Source organism: Mirounga leonina, unplaced genomic scaffold, assembly GCF_011800145.1.
Source record: "Mirounga leonina isolate KUSES-001 unplaced genomic scaffold, KU_Mleo_1.0 Mir_53, whole genome shotgun sequence".
Classification (NCBI taxonomy): domain Eukaryota; kingdom Metazoa; phylum Chordata; class Mammalia; order Carnivora; family Phocidae; genus Mirounga; species Mirounga leonina.
Genome location: NW_023270807.1, coordinates 1,549,744 through 1,572,124, shown reverse-complemented (window position 1 = coordinate 1,572,124; position 22,381 = coordinate 1,549,744).

Here is a 22,381-nt window from a genome sequence, read left to right as displayed (position 1 = left end):
GAGCCCCGCATTGGGCTCCCTGCTTGGCCGGGAGCCTTCTTCTTCCTCTCCCACTCCCCCTCTCACTGTGTCTCAACCTGTCAAATAAATAAATAAAATCTTTAAAATAAATAAATAAAATCTTTAAAAAAAAAAGTAAAATAAAATCTTTTAAAAAAAGATTTCTAGAACTCTTACAATAACTGAGTTCATCATGGCTGCAAGTTGCAAGATTAACACGCAAAAATCAATCCTAGGGCACCTGGGTGGCTCAGTCGGTTAAGCGACTCCCTTCGGCTCAGGTCATGATCCCGGGGTCCTGGGATCGAGTCCCGCATCAGGCTCCCTGCTCGGCGGGGAGTCTGCTTCTCCCTCTGACCCTCCCCCTTCTCATGCTCTCTCTCTCTATCTCATTCTCTCTCTCAAATAAATAAACAAAATCTTAAAAAAAAAAATCAATCCTATTTCTTTATGCTCGAAATGAACACTTGAAAACGAATTAAAAAGACAATACTATTATAATAGATCCAAAAAGGGGCGCCTGGGTGGCTCAGTCGTTAAGCGTCTGCCTACGGCTCAGGTCATGATCCCAGGATCCTGGTATCGAGTCCCGCATGGGGCTTCCGGCTCAGCGGGTGGCCTGCTTCTCCCTCTCCCACTCCCCCTGCTTGTGTTCCCTCTCTCGCTGTGTCTCTCTCTCTCAAATAAATAAAATCTTAAAAAAAAAAAAAAAATCCAAAAAGAAAGAAGGAAAACAAGAAACACTTGGGTATAAATCCAACATACACAGGATGTCTATGCTGAAAACTATAAAATGGTGATGAAAGCAACCAAGATCTAAATAAAGAGGGACGTACCGTGTTAATGGATGGGAAAAACCCAACAGAGAAAAGCTGTCATTTCTCCCCATACCGATTGTGCTCAGTTCCTAGGGTCGCCCTGAAAAAGCACACAAAATGGGTAGCTTAAAACAGCAGAAACTCATGTCTCAGGCATGCCTGGGTGACTTAGTCGGTTAAGCCTCTGCCTTCAGCTCAGGTCATGATCCTGGGCTCCTGGGATTGAGTCCTGCGACAGGCGCCCTGCTCAGCGGGGAGTCTGCTTCTCCCTCTACCCTTCCCCCCCGCTTATGATCTCTCTCACTCTCAAATGAACAAATAAAATCTTAAAAAAGAAAAGGAAAGAAAAGAAACTCATGTCTCACAGGTGGAGAAGCTAGAGGTCCGAAATCCACAGGATTTGATTACTGTCTCTGAAGCCTCTAGTGGAGGATCCTTCCTTGCCTCTTCCAGCTTCTGGTGGCTTGCCCACATCCTTGGTGTTCTTGGCTTGAAGCTGCAGCGCTTCCATATCTGCCTCTCATCACACTCATTCTCTCTGTATGTCTGTGTCTCTTCTCTTATAGGGACCTTGGTCGTATTGGATTAAGGACCCACCCTGCTCCACTATGACCTCATCTTAACTACATCTATGGTCCTATTTCCAAATAAAATCACATTCTAGGGGGCGCCTGGGTGGATCAGTTGGTTAAGCATCAGACTCTTGATTTCAGCTCCGGTCATGATCTCAGGGTTGTGAGATCGAGCCCCGCATCAGTCTCATGCACTGGGCATGGAGTCTGGTTGAGATTCTCTCTCTCCCTCTGACCCTCCCCCGCTGCGCACTCTATCTCTCAAATAAATAAATATTTAAAAATAAATAAAATCAGGGGCGCCTGGGTGGCTCAGTTGGTTAAGTGACTGCCTTCGGCTCAGGTCATGATCCTGGAGTCCCGGGATCGAGTCCCGCATCGGGCTCCCTGCTCGGCAGGGAGTCTGCTTCTCCCTCTGACCCTCTCATGCTCTATCTCATTCTCTCTCTCAAATAAATAAATAAAATCTTTAAAAAATAAAAATAAAATAAAAATAAATAAAAATAAATAAAATCACATTCTGAGGTGACGTGGCCCAGGTTAGAACTTCAACATATCTTTTGCGGGGACACAATTCAACCCATAAAAGTGATCTGTAGATGTAACATAATTCCAGTCCAACCCCAGCAGGAATTTTTGTAGATATAGACAAGCTGGTTGTAAAATTAAATGGAAAGGCAGAGAAATTAGGATAGTTCAATTTCAAAAAGGAAGAATAAAGTCAGAGGAATTATGTTGTCTGGTTTTAGCATTTACTACAACACAACTTGCAACAGAAATCAAGAGTATAGTGTGTTCTGGGGCGCCCAGGTGGCTCATTCAGTTAAGCGTCTGCCTTTGGCTCAGGTCATGATCTCGGGGTCTGGGATGGAGCCAGAGTTAGGCTCCCTGCTCAGTGGGGAGTCTGCTTCTCCTTCTCTCTCTGCCCCTCCTGCCACTCTTGTGCGTGCCCGCGCCCTCTCTCTCTCATAAATAAAACCTTAAATAAAAAATAACGCTATTATAAAGAAAAAAAGAGTGTAGTGTGTTCTGAGGAACAGACACAGTGAGTGGATCAGTGAAGCAGAATAGAGTCCAGAAGTAGACCCACACAAATATGGCCAGTTGGCTTTGACAAAGGTGCAAACAACTTGCCAACAAATGGGGCTGGAACAACTGGACACCTATATGCAAAAACAAAACAAAACCAAAAACCCACAAAACACCAAAAACACCTTGTCCTAAACCTCACACATTATACTAAAATTAGCTCAAGATGAATCATAGATCTGAAACCTAAAACTATAAAAGGTCTGGAAGAAAGCATAGGATAAAATCTTCATGGCCTGGGGTTAGTCAAAGAGTTCATAAATATGATGCTAAAACTATGATCCAGGGAAGAAAAGAAATTGACAAGCTGGACTGCATCAATTTATTAGCAGTGTCTGTTAAGGGAATGAAAAGACAAGTTATAGGCTGAGAGGGAATATTTACAAATCACATATTTGACAAAAGACCTTTATCCAGAATACACAAAAAAATTCTTAAAACTCAGCAATAAGAAAAGGACCAACCAATTTTAAATGGGCAAAAGGGTTAAACAGACACTTCATCCAAGAGGATATACAGATGGCAAATAAGCCCATGCTGAGATGCTCCACATCATTAGCCACTGGGTAAGTGCAAATTAAAACTGCCATGACCCAGCAATCCCACTCCTGGATATTTACCTTAGAGAAATGAAAACTTACATTCACACAAACAGCTGTACAAGAATGTTGGTAGCTGCTTTATTCAAAAATCACCAAAAGTTGGAAACAGCCCAAATTGGAGTGGGTAAATGAACTGTGTTCATTTATGGAATACTATTCAGCAGTAAAAATAAACAAAACAATATTCTCCCTCCCTCCTTCCCTCCCTCCTTTCCTCCCTTCCTCCCTTCCTTCTTTCCTTCCTTCAGTCATTGACATAGAATATCCTTTTAGTTTCAGGTGTACATCATAGTGCTTCTATATTTTTATACATTATGACATTATCCCCCGATAAGTCTAGTTACTGTCTGTCACCATACAAAGTTATTGCAATATTATTGGACTATATTCCCTATGCTGTACATTATACCCCATGACTTATTTATTTTATAACTGGAAATTTGTACCTCTTAAACCCCTCTGCCTGCGTTGTCCATGCCCCGACTCCTCCCCATTCTGATAACCAATAATTTGTTTCTTATACCTAACAGTCTGTTTCTGTTTTTTGTTTGTTCATTTGTTTTTTTTTAGATTCCACATATAAATGAAATCATATAGTATTTGCTTTTCTCTTTCTGACTTATTTCACTTAGTCCATCCATGTTGTTACAAATGGCAAGTTTTCATTTTGTATGGCTGAGTAATATTCCATTGTGTGTGTGTATGTGTATATATATGTATATACATATCACATCTTCTTTATCCATTCATTTATTGATGGAGACTTAGGTTGCTTCCATATCTTGATTGTAAATAATGCTTCAGTGAATATAGGGGTGCAGATATCTCTTTGAATTGGTGTTTTCATTTTTTTTGTAATTTTTTTAATAAAGATTTTATTTATTTATTTGAGAGAGAGAGAATGAGAGACAGAGAGCACGAGAGGGAGGAGGGTCAGAGGGAGAAGCAGACTCCCTGCCGAGCAGGGAGCCCGATGCAGGACTCAATCCAGGGACTCCAGGATCATGACCTGAGCCGAAGGCAGTCGCTTAACCAACTGAGCCACCCAGGCGCCCTTTTTTGTAATTTTTTGAGGAACCTCCACACTGTTTTCTATATTGCCTGCACCAATTTACATTCCCACCAACAGCACACAAGGGTTACCCTTTCCCCGCATCCTCACCAACACTTGTAATGTTTTGTCTTTTTGATAACAGCCAATTTGGTTTTGATTTGCATTTCCCTGATGGTGAATGATATTGAGCACTTATTCTGGTGCTTGCTGGCCATCTGTGTGTCTTCTTTAGAAAAATGTCTATTCTGGGGCGCCTGGGTGGTTCAGTCGTTAAGCGTCTGCCTTCAGCTCAAGTCATGATCCTAGGGTCCTGGGATCGAGCCCCGCATTGGGCTCCCTGCTCAGCAGGAAGCCTGCTTCTCCCCCTCCCGCTCCCCCTGCTTGTGTTCCCTCTCTTTCTGTGTCTCTCTCTGTCAAATAAATAAAATCTTTAAAAAATAAAAATAGGGGCGCCTGGATGGCTCAGTCATTAAGTGTCTGCTTCAGCTCAGGTCATGATCCCAGGGTCCTGGGATCCTGGGGATCGGGCCCGGCATCATCGGGCTCCCTGCTCCGTGGGAAGCCTTCTTCTCCCTCTCCCACTCCCCCTGCTTGTGTTCCCTCTCTTGCTGTGTCTCTCTCTGTCAAATAAATAAATAAAATCTTAAAAAAGAAAAAGTGTCTATTCTTTAGAAAAATGTCTTTGGCCCATTTTTAATTTTTATTATTTTTTAAAGATTTTATTTATTTATTTGACAGAGAGAGAGAGAGAGTACAAGCAGGGGGAGCAGCCAAGGGAGAGGGAGAAGCAGGCTCCCTGCTGAGCAGGGAGCCTGACGCTGAACTCGGTCCCAGGACCCTAGGATCATGACCTGAGCTGAAGGCAAACAGTTAACCAACTGAGCCACCCAGGCGCCTCTCTTCTGTCCATTTTTTAATTAAGTTGTTTGTTTTTTTAAATATTAAGTTGTATGAGTTCTTAATATATTTTGGATATTAACCCCTTATTGGATGTACAATTTACAAATATCTTCTCCCATTCAGTAAGGTGCCTTTTTATTTTGTTGATGATTTCCTTCACTGTGAAAAAGCTTTTCAGTTTGATGTAGTCCCATTTGTTTATTTTAGCTTTAGTTGTCTTTGTCTGAGGAGACTGGTCCAAAAAACATATTGCTAAGACCAATGTCAAATTGCTTACTGCCTATGTTATCATCTAGGATTTTTATGGTTTGGGGTCTTACATTCAAGTCTTTAATCCATTTGAGTTTATTTTTATTTTATTTTATTTATTTTATTTTATTTTATTTTATTTTATTTTAGAAAGAGAGACTGAGATCGTGAGCACAGGAGGGGGGAGGGGCAGAGAGAGAATTTTAAGCAGGCTCCACACCCAACGCAGAACCCAATGCTAGGCTCAATCTCATGACCTGAGATCATGACTGGAGCCGAAACCGAAAGTTGGACACTTAAACAACTGAGCCACCCAGGAGCCCCTAAGATTTTATTTTTAAGTAATCTATGCCCAACATAGGGCCTGAACTCACAACCCCAAGATCAAGAGTCACACACTCCACTGACTGAGCCAGTGGGGCACCCCTCCCCTCTTTTTTTTTTCTTAATGAGTTTGATTAGGGGTTTATCAATTTTATTTATCTTTTCCAGAAACCAGCTTTTCATTTCATTGATCTTTCCTTTTTTTAAAAGATTTTATTTATTTATTTGAGAGAGAGAGAATGGGAGGAGGGGCAGAGGGGAGAGAGAATCTCAAGCAGATTCTGTGCTGAGCATGGAGCCCAACGCGGGGCTCGATCTTACGACCCTGAGATCATGACCTGAGCTGAAACCAAGAGTCAGACATTTAACTGACTGAACCACCCAGGCGCCCCTCACTGATCTTTTCTATTGTGTGTATGTGTCTTGGTTTGTTTTGTGTTTTTGTTTTTGTCTCTATTTCATTTATTCCTGCTCTGTTCTTTATTATTTCCTTCCTTCTGCTAACTTTGGGCTTTGTTTGTTCTTTTTCAGGTGTAAAGTTAGATTGTGTGGTTGAGTATTTTATTTGTTGAGGTAGTCCTGTATTGCTATGAACTTCCCTCTTGAAACTGCTTTTGCTGCATCCCATAGATTTTGGAAAGTTGTGTTTCCATTTTCATTTGTCTTCAGGTATTTTTAAATTTCTTTGATTTCTTTGTTGACCTATTGGTTGTTTAGTAGCATGTTGTTTAGTCTTAATGTGTTGTGGGTTGTTGTTTTTTTTTTCCAGTTTTCTTGTAATTGATTTCTAATTTCATAGCCTTGTGGTTGGAAAAGATGCTTGATATAATTTCAGTCTTCTTGAATTTACTGGGACTTGTTTGTAGCTTAATGTGTCCTGGAGAATGCTCCATGTACACTTGAGAAGAATGTGTTTTCTGTTGCTTTTTAAAAAAATTTTATTTTATTTTATTTATTTATTTTTTAAAGATTTTATTTATTTATTTGACAGAGAGAGAGAGGGAACAAGTAGGCAGAGAGGCAGGCAGAGGCAGAGGGAGAAGCAGGCTCCCCGCTGAGCAGGGAGCCTGATGCGGGGCTTGATCCCAGGACCCTGGGATCATGACCTGAGCCGAAGGCAGCGGCTTAACCGACTGAGCCACCCAGGTGCCCCTTCTGTTGCTTTTGATGGAAGTTCTATATAAATCTATCAAGTCCATGTGGTCTAATGTGTCATCTAAGGCCAATATTTCCTTATTGATTTTCTGTCTCGATGATCTATCCACTGATGTAAGTGGAGTGTTAAAGTCCCCTACTATTAGTGTATTACTGTCAATTTCTCCCTTTATGTCTGTAAAGATTTGTTTTATATATTTAAGTGCCTCCTAAAGAACAAACTCTTGCTACACATAACATGATTGCAAGAAGCCAGTCTCAAAGGATACATGCTGTATGGTTCAATTTATGTGACATTCTAAAAAAATACAAAACAATGGTGCTGAAAATAGACCAGTTGTTCCCAGGGCTTCAGGGTGGGGGAAAGCATGCTTAGAAGGGGATGGCAAGGTGGTGCCTGGGTGGCTCAGTCATTAAGCGTCATGATCCTGCATCGGGTTCCCTGCTCTGCAGGAAGTCTGCTTCTCCCTCTCCCACTCCCCCTGCTTGTATTCCCTCTCTCGCTGTGTCTCTCTTGGTCAAATAAATAAACAAAATCTTTAAAAAAAAAAAAAAAGAAAAAAAAAGAAGGGGATGGCAAGAGGGAATCCTCTGTGGGGTACCTGGGTGGCTCAGTTGGTTAAGCATTTGACTCTTGGTTTCAGCTCAGGTTATGATCTCAGGGTTGTGAGATCGAGCCCCACAGCAGGCTCCATGCTGGAGGTGGAGCCTGCTTAAGATTCTCTTTCTCCCTTTCCCTCTGCCCATTTTTTTCTCTCTCTCCATTAAAAAAATTAAAAAAGGGGGGGGATTACTTGGGGATGATGGAACTGTTCTGAATTCTGATTGTGGTGGTTACATATGCCTATACATGTAAAATTCATAGAACTGCACAACAAAAGAGGTTACTATTACTGTATGATAATTTAAAAAGCCATCCTTATCCAGTTGGATAACTATGTGATAAAGCAATTACAGTACAATGTTAATGGGAGAATCTAGGCGGTCGGTATAAGTGGTCACTGAACAATTCTTTTAGCTTTGCTCTCTGTTTGAAAATTCGCATAATAAATCTTGGCAAGAACTATATCCAGAATGATCCTAAGTTAGAGGATTGAAGGCAGCATATCAAAATATTAACAGTGGGGCTCTCTCTGAAGGGTGAAATTGGAGGTAATTAAAATTGTCTTTTTGTATATTTCTGTATTTTCTATAATGAGCACCTGTTATTTTATTTAGAGAAGGTATTGGCTATATTTGATTTTAAATACCTTTTCCCTCCCCCATTTATATGTGCAATCCATACTTCTTTTAAGGTTCAAATGGTACAGAGATTGGTAACCCCACAGAGAAAGTCCCTTGTACTCAGTCCCAACACTGTTAACACTCTGCATGTACCTTAAAGGATAAATCTTAAATTTGGGTTCATTTCTTTCATATTATGTCAGCTTTTAAAAATGAAACAGCTCAAACACATTCCATTTTTGCTCCCCATTACTATCACCCAACAGTAACAGATTTATATTTATAAGAAAAAAAACAGACTCTATTCTATGGGTTCGAGGCACAGAGCCTGAGGTGCAAAGAAAGTGTGATAATTTTTCCAGATTCCAAGAACTGAGCCAGGAAAGAGTTTGCCTCCTTCAAATATGGGAGCGCCCTTCTTTGTTATTTTAAAAGCTATAACTATAAATATTTTCTTTCAATTTCCTTTGTAACTTAGGTCAAAACTAGAATGCTCTTTTGTTGTATGTTTATGTGTTTCATTGCTCCAATTATAAAATAATCCCTGCTGAGAAAACTGAGGACAGAGTGGAGAGGGACCACGGCTGGGGAGTCTACTTCTGGCACAGCCACCAACTCTCTGTGACCCCTCTCTGGGCCTCAGCTTTCTATACTATATTATTTTTATAATGAAGAACAGAAACCAAAAGTAATAATAAAACCCTTTACTGAGCAGCAGTGTGGAGGGTGCTGCAAAGGCTGCCAGTTGTCCTACATGCCTGATCTCCCCTTCCTCCTGAGTACAAAATTTCTGTATTTTTATCTGAGCACAGGATGACCCTCAAAATAGACTGTTTCCTTGCCTCCCTTGCTAGATGTGGTCAGTGGAAAATAAGTAAAACGTTTTTAAAGGGAAGGATGTTTTATTGTTTTCCAGTTACACCTTTCTAATGGCTAGAATGTGGACATGATGGCTGGAGCACTAGCAACTATTTTAGACCATGAGAAAACTTTGAGAATGAAAGCCACACACCAGTGAGCCATTGGATAGAAAGAGCTTGGGTTCCTGGCTCTGTGGTAGCCCCAGGTTAACCCTGGACTGCCTGCCTTTGGATTTCTTGAATGTGAGAGAGAAATACACTTATGTCTAGTCTAATCCACTGGTATTTTGGGATTTTTTTAAAGTTTAAATTCCAGTGAACATACAGTGTAATATTAATTTCAGGTGCACAATATAGTGATTCAACACTTCCATACATCACCCAGGGCTCATCACAAGTACACTCCTTAATCCCCATCACCTGTTTCATCTATCCCCCACCCCTCTCCCCTCTGGTAACCATCAGTTTGTTCTTTATAGTTTAGAGTCTGTTTCTTGGTTTGTCTCTCTCTCTCTTTCCCCTTTCTCATTTTGTTTCTTAAATTCCACATATGAGTGAAATCATATGGTATTTGTCTTTCTCTGACTGATTTATTTCACTTAGCATTATACTCTCTAGCTCCATCCATGTTGTTGCCAATGGCAAGATTTCATTCTTTTTTATGGCTGAGTAATATTCGTGTGTGTGAGTGTGTGTGTGTGTGTGGGGGGGTGTACCACGTCTTCTTTATCTATTCATCAATCGATGGAAACTTGGGCTGTTTCATTAATTTGGTTATTGTAGATGACACTGCTATAAACATAGGGGTGCATCTGTATTTTTGTATCTGTATTTTTGCATCTGTATTTTTGTATCCTTTGGGTAAATACCTAGTACTACAATTGCTGGATCATAGGGTAGCTCTATTTTTAAGTATTTGAGGAACCTCCATACTGTACTCCAGAGTGGCTGCACCAGTTTGCATTCCCACCAACAGTACATGAGGGTTCCCCTTTCTCTGCATCCTCACCAACCCCTGTTGTTTCCTGTATTGTTGATTTTAGCCATTCTGACAGGTATGAGGTGGTATCTTATTGTAGTTTTGATTTGCATTTCCCTGATGGTAAGTGATGATGAACACCTTTTCATGTGTCTGTTGGCCATCTATCTGGATGGCTTCTTTGGAAAAATGTCTATGTCTTCTGTCCATTTTTTACCTGGATTTTTCATTTTTGGGGTGTTGAGTTTTAGAAGTTCTTTATATGGTATTTTGGGATTTTTTTATTTGCAGCCTTATACAAGGCAGTAGAATCGGTGAGGAGGCTGTTTCAGTAATTGAAGGGAGAGTCGATGAGGGCCTGAGCCATGGTGGGAAGTGGATTTAAGAGATATTTGAGCCATGCTAAGTGCCTGCCAGAGGGACCTTGATGGTGGTTGCTGATTGCATTGGTCTGGAGTTCAGCAGAAAGGTCTGAACCAGAGAAACAATATGCCCAGAGAGGTAAAGTTGCCCACGGTCGCACAGCCAGGAGGGGCTTGACCCTGAATGAGGTATGCCTTAGTTACCTATTGATGAATAAGAAGTCACTCCAAAATGTAGTAAGTAAGAGTCAGGAATCTGGGAGCTGCTTAGCTGAGTGGTTGTAGTTTGGAGTCTGTCATGAAATTGCAGTTAAGATGTTGGCCAGGGCTGCAGTCATCTGAAGGCTTGATGGGGGCTGGAGGAGCCATTTCCAGGATGACTCACGTCGCTGCCGCCCTGTGCTGTGTTGGAAGATTTACGTGAGTAAAGATTGATGCCGCTTCCAGGAGTGGAGGGGAGAGCCAATGTAGCATAGTGGTGGGCTCTGATGGGTCCAGCAAGGGTGGGTAGGCTTGTTAAGGGGAGTGTTGCTGATAAAGCATGTGGCCCAAATGTTAGCTCCTGCTGGGGATAGGGTCAGAGAGACTGAGGTTCAAGTCCTGGCTTTGCCGCTTGGTGGTTGTGGTGCTTCCGTCTCTCAGCCAAATGGGATGCTAATATCCATCTTAGAGGGTTGGAATGAGGATTAAAAAAGGAAATACATGGCTCAGTTGGTGGAGTGTGCAACTCTTGATCTTGGAGTCGTGAGTTCAAGCCCCATGTTGGGCTTGGGGTTACTTAAAAAAATAAAGGAAATAGATGTAGAACATCTAAGCTGGTGCCTGGCCCATCACAGTTGCCCAAATAAAGCTTTACAGACATACCTTATCTTCTTGTGTTTTGCTTTATTGTGCTTCAGAGACATTGCTTTTTTTTTTTTTTTTTTTTTTTTTTTACAAACTGCAGTTTTGTGGCAACCTTACATTGAGCAAGTCTGTTGGCACCATTTTCCTAACAGACTTTGCTCACTTGGTGTTTCTTTGTCATGTTTTGGTAATTCTCATCATATTTCAAACTTTTTCATTAGTATTATATTTGTTATTCATTATTATTATATCTGTGATCAGTGAATTCAACTCGCTGAAAGCTCAGATGATGGTTAGTATTTTTTAGCAATAAAGTTGTGTTTTGTTTTGTTTTGTTTTTAAGTAATCTCTACACCCAGCATGACGTTTGAACTTATGACCCTGAGATCAAGAGTCGCACGCTGTACTGACTGAGCCAGCCTAGCAGCCCTGCAATGAAGTATTTTTATTTTTTTAATTTTTATTTATTTTTAAAAAACGTTTTATTTATTTATTTGACAGAGAGAGACGGCAAGATAGGGAACACAAGCAGGGGGAGTGGGAGAGGGAGAAGCAGACTTCCCACCGAGCAGGGAGCCCGATGCAGGGCTCGATCCCAGGACCCCAGGATCATGACCTGAGCTGAAGGCAGACGCTTAACGACTGAGCCACCCAGGCGTCCCTGCTTTTGAATTGAGAAGGAGGGTCTTTTGAGGATTTGAGGAGTGATAAAATCCCTGCCTTTCCCCTAAGTATGCCCCACCAGCTTGTTCAAGGTACTTGAAATCCCCCCCCCCCCCATTAGATTCATGTTTGGCTTAAAAGCCAGTGTCTCCAGAAAGCTCCCTTTCAAATGTTCAGATCTGCACCCAGCGTGTTCCGTGGGCGGTAACAGAGCAGCCCATTAGTCCTGATGAACTGATCTGACAAACCATCTGTCACCCACAGCCCCAAGCCACACTGAAATTGCTGAGTGTGTCACCTGGCTCCGCTCCTCCTCAGGGTCCCCTCCACCAACCCCAAGTCTCCCCATGGTGGTCCAAACTCCCCTCTGAGTAACCTTACCCCCAAGGTTGCACAGCTCCCCACTGAGGGCCATCCTCAGGGCCCCGCTGGGGCTTCCAGTGGGGACAAATGTGAGGTGGAATAAGCTCCCCTTGGAGCCTGCAGGGGAAATGGCCTTGCCTCCATTCCACTCCTGCATGTACTTCCCCAGTAGAAATGTGGGAGCCCCTCCTTGGAGCTTCATAGGATGTGGGAGCAGTGTGTTGGAGTGGAGTGAGGGGGCATCATACAACCATAGACCTCAGAGCTGGAAGGGACCCCAAGGAGCCAGATTCAGGATGCCTCAAGCCGACACTTGACTCAAATGGCTTCCACAATGAGGACATTTCTGCTTTTCTTGTAACAAGATGGCAAGAGGTGAAGTGGTTCCAGTGCTGGTTGAGTGGCTCCACAGCATCCTCAAGTACTAAGGCTATTTTCAACCTCCGTCTCTGCCATCGCCAGGGGGTCAGCCATGTTTTTCTTTCTTTCTTTTTTTTTTTTTTAAAGATTTTTTATTTTATTTATTTGACAGAGAGAGAGAGAGAGACAGCTAGAGAGGGAACACAAGCAGGGGGAGTGGGAGAGGGGGAAGCAGGCTCCTGGCCGAGCAGGGAGCCCGATGCGGGGCTCGATCCCAGGACCCTGGGATCATGACCTGAGCCGAAGGCACACACTTAACGACTGAGCCACCCAGGCGCCCCTGCCATGTTTTTCTTTACCGTCACAAGATGGCTGCCTGTCAGTAAGTGTCATGTCTAGACGCCACAACGTAGGATGAAAGAAGAGGGCTTTCTTGGAAGCTGCTAACAATTCATCTGCATATCTCAATGGCCATAATTACACCACTGCTCATTCAAAATCCAGTATTACTGCAATGCTGGGAAAGAATTAATTCTCCATGGGTCCCTCCTGTTTCTGCACATCTCTCAAAGAGGTTCATATAGTGAACAGCCTTAGGAGATAGTGTTTTCCTCCAGGTTAAAGGGCAAGTTTGTTAAGATCCCGTTTTAAAAGATTCAGGCTCTGTGGCGCCTGGATGGCTCAATCGTTAAGTGTCTGCCTTCTGCTCAGGTCATGATCCCAGGGTCCTGGCATCCAGCCCCGCATCGGGCTACCTGCTCGGTGGGAAGACTGCTTCTCCCTCTCCCACTCCCCCTGCTTGTGTTCCCTCTCTCACTGTGTCTCTCTCTGTCAAATAAATAAATAAAATCTTTAAAAAATAAAAAATAAAAGATTCAGGTTCCCTAAGCTCAGGGTTCCCCTCTAGTAACACAACTCACTGCAGTCACATGACCACCCTTTACTGCAAAGGAGGCTGGGAAATGTAGTCTTTAGCCAGCTGAAATTTCCATTTCTATGGAAGAAGGGAGAATGGATATTGAGGCCATTGGCAGTCTCTGCCATGGTTACTCCAATAAAACTGCGGTTCTGTTAGGGAATCAGGAGGAATGGTGTTACAGAGGCAACAAGTGAGGCTACACAATAGGGTTGGTGCCTTGGCCCCATTTTACAGATCAGGAATCGAGTTCTGGTAGGGGAGGTGTTGGGGCCAGGTCTGCTGACTCCTGACTTGGGGTCTTCTCTCATTTTCCTGCTTCTGCATCAGTACAGGTCAGGAAAGGCCAGGGCAGGGAAGACCTTCTCTTTCTCCTCTAAACACTGAATTCCCTTGGCTTCCGTAAGTCCTCTCTCTTCTGTTCATCTGATGTTTGGTCTCTCTTTCTGTCTCCTTCTGCACCATCTCTTCCCAGCCTGTCGCTGGTAGAGTTCCCAGGCTCAGCCTTCACCCTTGCACTTATGTGTGTTCGTCTGGCCTGTGGCATTAAATAACATCTCCTCACCATGACCCCCTCACTCCTGTCTGCCCTTCAGACCGCTCTTTGTGCTCTGGACTTGTATATCCAACTGCCCGCCAACAGCCCCATTTGGATGTCTTACAGGCACCTCGGGCATCACAAGTCCAAACTAAACTCATGATGTTACCCACAAACTTGCTTCTCTTCCACTCTGGCCAATCTTAATAAGTGTTCCTCCAGCTAGCAGTCTTGGCATCTTTGATTTCTTCCTCTCCCTCTTAACGTCCACTCTACCGCCATACCACTGTGCCTGGACCATTGTGGGAGCCTCCTCCTGCCTCCCTGAAGCCACTGCAGCTGGCCAGCCATTCCTTACCATCTTCAAATGAAGGTATGATCATACTACTCTTGTTCTTCAAACCTTCAATGGCTCACTATTGCTTTTAGGAAAAAGACTAAGCTTCTTTTCATGGTGTGGCAGACATGTATCCTACCCCATTATCCATTCTTTCCTTCTTTAGAAAGAGAAGCCCTTGTTAGTGGCCCGGCACAAGGCCTTTTCAATAAAGATCCCATTTCCCCAGCCTCCCTTGTAGCTAGGTTGGGCCAAATGATTAAATCCTGACTGACTGGATGCAGGCAGGTGTTGGGTTCTTCTGTGTGTGGGGGGGTGGGGCTTCCTTTGCTCCTTCATCTTTCCTGCTGACTAGAATGCGTACATGATGGTTGACACTCAAGCAGCCATCTTGGACCATGAGGAGGAAGCCAATACTGGGGCCAGAGGAGCAACAAGACAAAAGGGGCCTGGTCCCTGACACTGTTATGCACACACATGCCCACCTTTGAGTTTTTCTTATGGGAGACAGAAATGTGATCTAATTTAAGTCACTTATTTTGGGTTTTCTCACAGTCCAACCAAATCCCATTCCAATCACATGGCCCTGCTGCCCTGTGGGGTCTCAGCTTGTGGTCCTTCCCCTTTGCTGACTCTGCTCTAGCCACAGTTCAGTGTTGAGTTGTTCCCTCTGCCTTGACACAGGGCCTTTGTATGTGATCTTTTCTCTGCCTGGAGTACCCTCTTTCCCTGGCCATCTCCAACTCACCCTTCAAAGCTCAGCTGGGATTTCGCTTACTCAAGGGAAGACTTCCCTGACTGCAGGGGCACACCTAGAGTATTTGATATCCAGAATCGATTTTTTTTTAAAGATTTTATTTATTTATTTGACAGAGAGAGACACAGCGAGAGAGGGAACACAAGCAAGGGGAGTGGGAGAGGGAGAAGCAGGCTTCTCACTGAGCAGGGAGCCTGATGCGGGGCTCAATCCCAGGACCCTGGGATCATGATCTGAGCCGAAGGCAGACACTTAACAACTGAGCCACCCAGGCGCCCCCAGAATAGATTTTTTTTTAAATATCCCTCTTCTATACATGATTTTCAATAATAATCATGATATGAATAGTTAACTGGCCAATTAAAAAATGCAGTGCAAATTTTCTTTTATTGAATTTTGTATGTGGATTCATCATAGTAAAAAATACAGTAAAACATATATAGTACAATAAAATTTTTAAATAATGGATTAATACTGTTTAATTACCTTAATGCATTTTTTGAGAAAAACTTTTTGAGAAAAATGTTTAATTACATTAATACATTTTGGGAAAATGTGTATCTACGTCGATTGTGGGAATGAATGATAGCAATGCACTTTTTGTTTTCCAGCCTTCTGCAAATTTGTCAGTGAGTTTGTCAAAACCAATCTTTGCATATTTTTATGTTCAAGAAGTAGCTTAGGCAGATTTCTGTTTGTCTTTGATCATAATTAACTGAAGCATATTTTTTATTAATTTTTATTTGGAAATGTTCTTTCTCGGATGAAGCAATAGATACACAAATAATTAGGGAAAGCCTTAAACATAAGGATAAGTTTGGCAGAAATTGGGAAAAAACCCATTTCACAATAAATTCCAGAAATTGCGGTCCTGTCCACATGTAGTTCCTCAGGATGGATATTCTAGCAGCTTTCAGATATCTTCCCAGTTGACAATTTTTAAACAACTAAGAACTCCAAATGGTCGCGCAGGACTACGCTACCACTGTTTATTTCAAACCGACTGTTTCAATGAAGGACAGTCCAAAGGGGATTCGAGACACAGCATTCCTCTGAAGTGAGCGTGAACAATTCTGCATCCACATGACCTCGGGGAGCTGGTCCCAGGAGTGGCTCAATGACTGGGAATTCTCCCAAATTAACTTCCAAGCAGAATACAATGGTTTTTAAAGGCTAAGTAATACAAATGTACTAATTTGAAACTTACATATATATTACTAAAAATTAACAGTAACGGAAACAGTTGTTGGGGTCTTAAACCAACAACAGATTCTGGGGGGAGGATGCTGTTTTAGAATTGCTGGTATGTAGCGATAATAAAAAGCAGACCGACTTTTAGTGGGTTCTTATTGTTTTAAAATTTGTTACTGACGACACCCCCTCTTGTTGCCTGCAGCTGGGCAGCCACTCCCACCCCTCCACCCTCGGGGTGCCCTCCTCTGGACCGACTCCTTCCATTTCCCTCGGAGGCACTTACCTCAATTACAGGTGCATCTGTGTCCTGACTTCTTTCTCATCTGTTCCCCACTGGTTTGTAGGCTCAGTACGGGCAGTCACCTTCCCACTCGTCACTGTGCCCCAGGTCCCGGCAGGGTACGTGGCACCCACGTGGCCCTCAGTGCACATCTGTGGAGCAAAGGTAGGTGAAGAACCTGGTGCAGGGTAGAGACTCAACAAAGGGTAGTTCCATGCACTCTTCTCTGCAGCAAGTTTAGAGCCCGAAATGTTATACATGTTTGAACGCCGCCACATTTAGCATCACCGAAACGCCACCTGAATTTTTTTTTTAAAAGATTTTGTTTATTTATTTGACACAGAGAGAGGCAGCGAGAGAGGGAACACAAGCAGGGGGAGCGGGAGAGGGAGAAGTAGACTCCCCCATGAGCAGGGAGCCCGATGCGGGGCTCGATCCCAGGACCCTGGGATCATGACCAGAGCCGACGGCAGACGCCTAACGACTGAGCCACCCAGGCGCCCCAACGCCACCTGAATTTTGAGGCCCGAGTTTTACCCAGCCCACAGGTCATTCCTGGAGAGCTCCACAGGCAGCTCGCCTTCATCCCAGGGTTCTCTTGAAGCCCAGCAGAGGGCCTGGCACAAAATACGAGTCGACGAATACCCAATAAGCGGAGTTTGTTTGTTTGCTCATTCATTTATTTATTTTAGGGAACTCGACACCCAGCGTGGGGCTCCAGTTCACAACCGCGAGATCAAGAGCCCGCCAGGCATCCTCCAATAGGCAGAATTTATTGAACATCCACCACACCAGGAACATTCTTTCATGGCTATGGTTTCTTTTTTAAAATTTAATTTTATGTATTTATGTATTTTTTATGTTTTTATGTTCATGGTTATAGTGTTTAACAGTTACAACTCCCCAGGGTGGGTACAAGCGCTCTCACTTTACAGATGGAACAGTGAGACCCAGGGAGGTTAGATGACTTGCCCAAGATCACACAGCAAGTAAGTGCAGAAGGAGCTTTGTTCCAGGTCTGCATGGGATCTAAAGCCGCTGTTCTTTCCAGGTCTGGTGGTTACTTCCCCAACAGGGTGTGTGGACTGTAAGGGAAGTGACAGCAGTTCAGGGGTGGCACTGGGTGGGGGTGGGGAGCCTGGCCTTGGGACCCAGCTTCCTCAGGCTGTAGGCTGTAGGAGCCCAGGCTTCAAGGTCAGGCGAGTGCTGCGTGCCTGGGATGACTCCTGGTCCAGCACAGTGGTCAGCACCTCTGCCGTGGCATGGGGTTGAGGTGCCGCGGTGTGGATGGGGTGGCCCGGCCTGGGGGCTTGGGGCTGGGTGGCAGATGCCGATGTGCGCTCCAATGCTAGCGAGCTCCCACCACCGGGAGCTGTGCAGCCTGGGAAAGGGACGGAATCCCTTCAGGCGGTTGAGAATGGCTGGTGATAGGAACATCCCCGCAGAGATTAGAAATACTAAAGCTGGCTCAGAGCTAGACACAGGCAGAGCGGGGCACGGGAGGTGCTCGCCAGTGACAAGGGCTCTATTTCTCTTCCACGTTCTATTCCCTTGCTCTCCCTTTTACAATCCAGGAGGAGCAAGGTTCACCCCAATGGGTCCTGCAGGGAGTGGGGGCTGCACACCTGAGGGGGCGCCTCCAGGACCCGGGATATTGCTGGTGCAGTCCAGCCTCCAGGTGGCCCTGGACCGAAGCGGTGCCTAGGCTCCTTCCACGAGGATGTCCCCGCGGCCGCTCCGCCTCCCCCTTCTCCTCCCCAGCCCGCGGCCCACCGGCCGGGCTCCACCGTGAACTAGGGCCCGGTGCGGACGGGGGCAGAGGGACTGGGCGGCGGGAGAGAGGTAGAGCGCTGTAGCCTGGATGGGGCTGGGTTCGGGCGTCTCAGGCGGTTTCCTGGCGCCACCTCGTGGCTGTGGCCGGCGTTGCCGCGCCTGCTCTGAAGGGGCTGCTGGTGCCGGGCGGCCGGCTGGGGTTGGCCAATTTGGGCTCTTGGGCTGTGAGCTTGCCACGAACCCCCAGCCTCTCCTCCTGTCCTTTGAGGAAAAACCAAGGCTCTGAGGGCGGCTGAGGCCTGTGGCGAGCAGAAGGGTGGGGTCCAGTCCAGGGAGGCAGGGATGGGGGGTTGACCCTCCCTGGGGCCCAGGAGGAGAAAGACACCCCAGTACCGCATTATGCCTCTCTTGACGGTAAGTCTAATCCCACCACCTTTCCAGATGTTCATCTGTGGCCCAGGTGAGATGACCTGGAATGGAGATGGCATCGTCCACTCTCTCCTGATCACCGAGGGCAGCACAGAGAGCTGGGGTCACAGCCCGGGCCCCAACCCTTGCTGGGGACCGAACCCACGGTGTGGCCGCGGAACAGAGACAAGCCCGCTGGGCCAACCCTGCTCACCTGCGGGGCTTCCAGCTCTGAGGCAGCTCAGGCGTCGGCGTGGCAGCGTGTCTGTCCCTTGCCCTGAGACTCCTCCAGGCGAGGCAGTCAAGGGCAGCAGGGCGGCGATGTGGGGGGCCCTGGGCCCCCACAGGATGCCACAGGGTGCCCCAGGACTCTCGCAAGCAGTACCCAGGGCAGTCCGGGAATGACCCCCGGGAGAAGGTGTGGGCATCTACTGGCCAGCAGGCTAAACTCCCAGCCTGCCTAGAGGCGCCCACAGTCCGGGGTCAGTCCTCCAGCTCACCGGGCTGGCTCGACTTCTTGCAGCCTTCTGCCTCAAACTTCCCATTTTAGGTGCACTCACTCGGATTCCTCTGCCCACTGGCTTCTGTGACGTCATGACTTCTGGGCACACTCTTCTCTCCACTCTATTTTCTTCCTCAATCAAAAGAAAACCTTGGAAAATTTTATCAGGCAGGACGTGCATATAAATGAATGAAAAAGGTAGTCAGTCTACCAACTGGGGGCAAGGCTCAGAAGGGCTATTACTGTCAGGTGAAGGCTGCTGGGGAGGGTCACCTGGACAGAGCCTCTGGTCACAGGCTGCCTTCAGCTTTCCCGAGAGGGGACTGGAACCCCTTCTGGAGAAGTCAGTAAGGTTATGAAAACTTGGGGCTCCCTGCAGGTCTATGGTGAGGCCTGTGACTGGGTGTGCAGCAGGACTGTTCATGGGGGAGCAGACTCCTCTGGATTTCTGCTTTTCAGTTGCCAGGTGTCAAAGCATGAGGGTCCCCAGCTGACAGCGGTGGCCCGGCCTGGGGGGGCGAGAGGAGCCTCATCAGCAAATGATCAAGAGCAGGTAGGAGTTGGGCCAGGCTGCCCTTTTCTGTACATCATATTTTTTATAATCAGCACTCATTATTTTATCTAGGGGAGTATAGACTATATTTTATTTATTTTAAAAGACACTGTGGTCTGGCTGCCGTCTCTGCCTGATGCTCAGCTGGGACCCTGGGCTCTCCCTCCTCCACGCTTCCTGGTGTCCCTTCCCCTCCACTGTGGTGGACCCCCCTTCCCTGTACCCCACCTCGTCTGTGGTTTACCCCTTCCTATCAGTGGAACACATCCTCTAACTCTCTGAGAAGGGCTGGTGGGAGGGAACCCTTTCAAGACAGGGCAGGTCCCCGAACGTCTTTGGTTTACTCTCACATTTGATTGCTACTTTGGCTGGCTGTAGAATTCTGGGTGGGAAATCACTTTTCTTCAGAAGGTTGAAGGGATGATGCTTTGGCTTCTTGTTTCTAAAGTTGAGCAGCCGGGAGCCATTCTCAGTCCTGACCCTTTTTGGGAAAGTGACCTATTTTTCCTCTTCGAAAGCTTGTAGAATATCCCTGTCTGAAATTTCATGATGATGGGCTCTGGTGAGGGACTATTTTTGTCCATTGTATTGGCACCTGACAGGACATTTTAGTCTGGAAACTCATATCCCTCAATTCAGAGAAATGTTCTTTTTCTTCCCCCCCTAAGATTTTATTTTTAAGTCATCTCAACACCCAACGTGGGGCTTGAACTCACAACCCTGAGATCAAGAGTCACATGCTCCACAGACTGAGTCAGCCAGGAGCCCCCAGAGAAATGTTCTTGAGTGCTTGCCTTTTTTTTAAATTTTACAAACAGCTTTATTGAGATATAACTCACATCCCATACAATTCACCCATTTAAAGTGTACAATTGAACAGCTTTTACCATAGTCACAGAATTGTGCACCCGCCACTGCAGCGGATTTTAGAATATTTTCATTACTGCAAAAAGAAACCTCACCCCTCTTAGCTGTCACCCCATCCCCCTCAGCCCTAGGCAACCACTCGTCTACTTTCTGTTTCCATAGATTTGCTTATCCTGGACATTTCCCGTACATGGGACCATACAATATATGGTCTTTGTGTCTGGCTTCTTTCCCTTGGCATAGTTTCCAGGGTCATCCTGTTGTAGCATGCTGATATTTCATTTCTTTTTATGGTTGAGTGATAGTCCATTAAATGGACAGACCATGTTTCATTTACCCATTCATCAGCTGATGGACATTTGAGTTGTTTCCACTTTTTGGCTGTTATGATCGAATAATTTCCATCCTTCTGTTTTTTATTTTTTCTGCTCTCTCCTCTGCACTTCCTGCAGTTTGGGCGCGACTTTCCTGAGTGGGTCTTCCACCTGAGCAGGAGGAGATCAGAGTTGGAAGGGGACAGCAGGCAGAGAGAAGGGGCAGCCTGTCCTCCGCCGTTTGGCAAAGATGTGTGTTTGCCATGAGTGGACTCAGGAGCCTCACAGAGCCGTCCACGGGCAAGGGGATCTGGCAGCATGGGGACCTGGGTTTGGAAGGAGCCATCCCCCCTTCTGCCCCCCCAAATCAGGCACCAGGCAGTGCAGAGACCAGCAGCAGCATCCCTGAAGGAAGATCGCCTGCCCCAGAACAGAGTGACACCCCCTGGGACATCACAGTCTTGGCGCACCATGACTGCACCCCTTGGGAGAAAAGATTGTCCCTTCCCACTCATTCCTCCTTCTCCGATGTCCTATCCAAGTGGTTTGGGGGATTCTCACTTGCTGACCATTGAGCCTCCCCTCCAGGGAATGAGACACTTGCTGGGTTCCCCTTCTTGCGGGCATGCCTCCCTGATCCTTGGAGTCGTTTTCTTGATTGGCCTGGGGTGGGGGCAGGGGTGGGGGGAGGGGGCCGCCAAAGGGAGAAGCTACAATGCTCTCCCTTTGCTCATGAGCTCTGCCCGCTGTCCTCCCACCGGGGCTCCTGGGGAGCTGGTGGAAATGATGGAAGCACGCCTGTTAGCCCTGGAAGCAACTTTAGAACAAGGGAGTAGGCAGCTCCTGGTTGTTCCTGTTTCGCAGCTTTAGCATTCGGGTTAGCATTCGGGCAACAGAAAGTCCCTCTCCGTATCCAAGGCCTAGAGCAGGGCTCCTTACATTCCCACAGAGGCGAGTCTCTGGGATCTTGCCTGAGATTCTGCATCTCTAACAAGCTCCCAGCTGAGGCCGAGGCTGCTGGTCCGGGGACCACACTTTGAGAAGCAAAGCTTTAGATCGTGTTGGGGGAGGGCTGGGGCATTCTGGAGAGAGCGGAATGACCTCAATCCCTAGAATAATAGTGGCTTAAGCAAGACAGAATTGCTTTCTCTCAGGTGTCAGTAAGACCTAGGTGAGCCTTTTAGAGCTGGTAGGCCAGCGGCACAAATGCGAGGGACCCAGGTTCCTTCTCTCTTGTTGTTTTATCATCCCGAACATGAAGTACAGTGACTTGCCCAGGGTCACACAGCCAAGATGTGGCAGAACTACTGCTTGAACCCAGATCTTCTGGCCTTAAATCCTAGGGTCTGTGCTCAACCTTTTGTGATGAGTGATGGGCGGCCATCTGGGATGTGCATCCACTAAGAGATCATGGTGGTGGTGGAGTGGGGCGGGGTTCCAGCAGGAAACCAGGAGCAGGAGACCTCCAGGGATCTAGGTGGTGCCAGCAAGGCCTATGGTCAGGTGGGCACAGCTGAGTCCT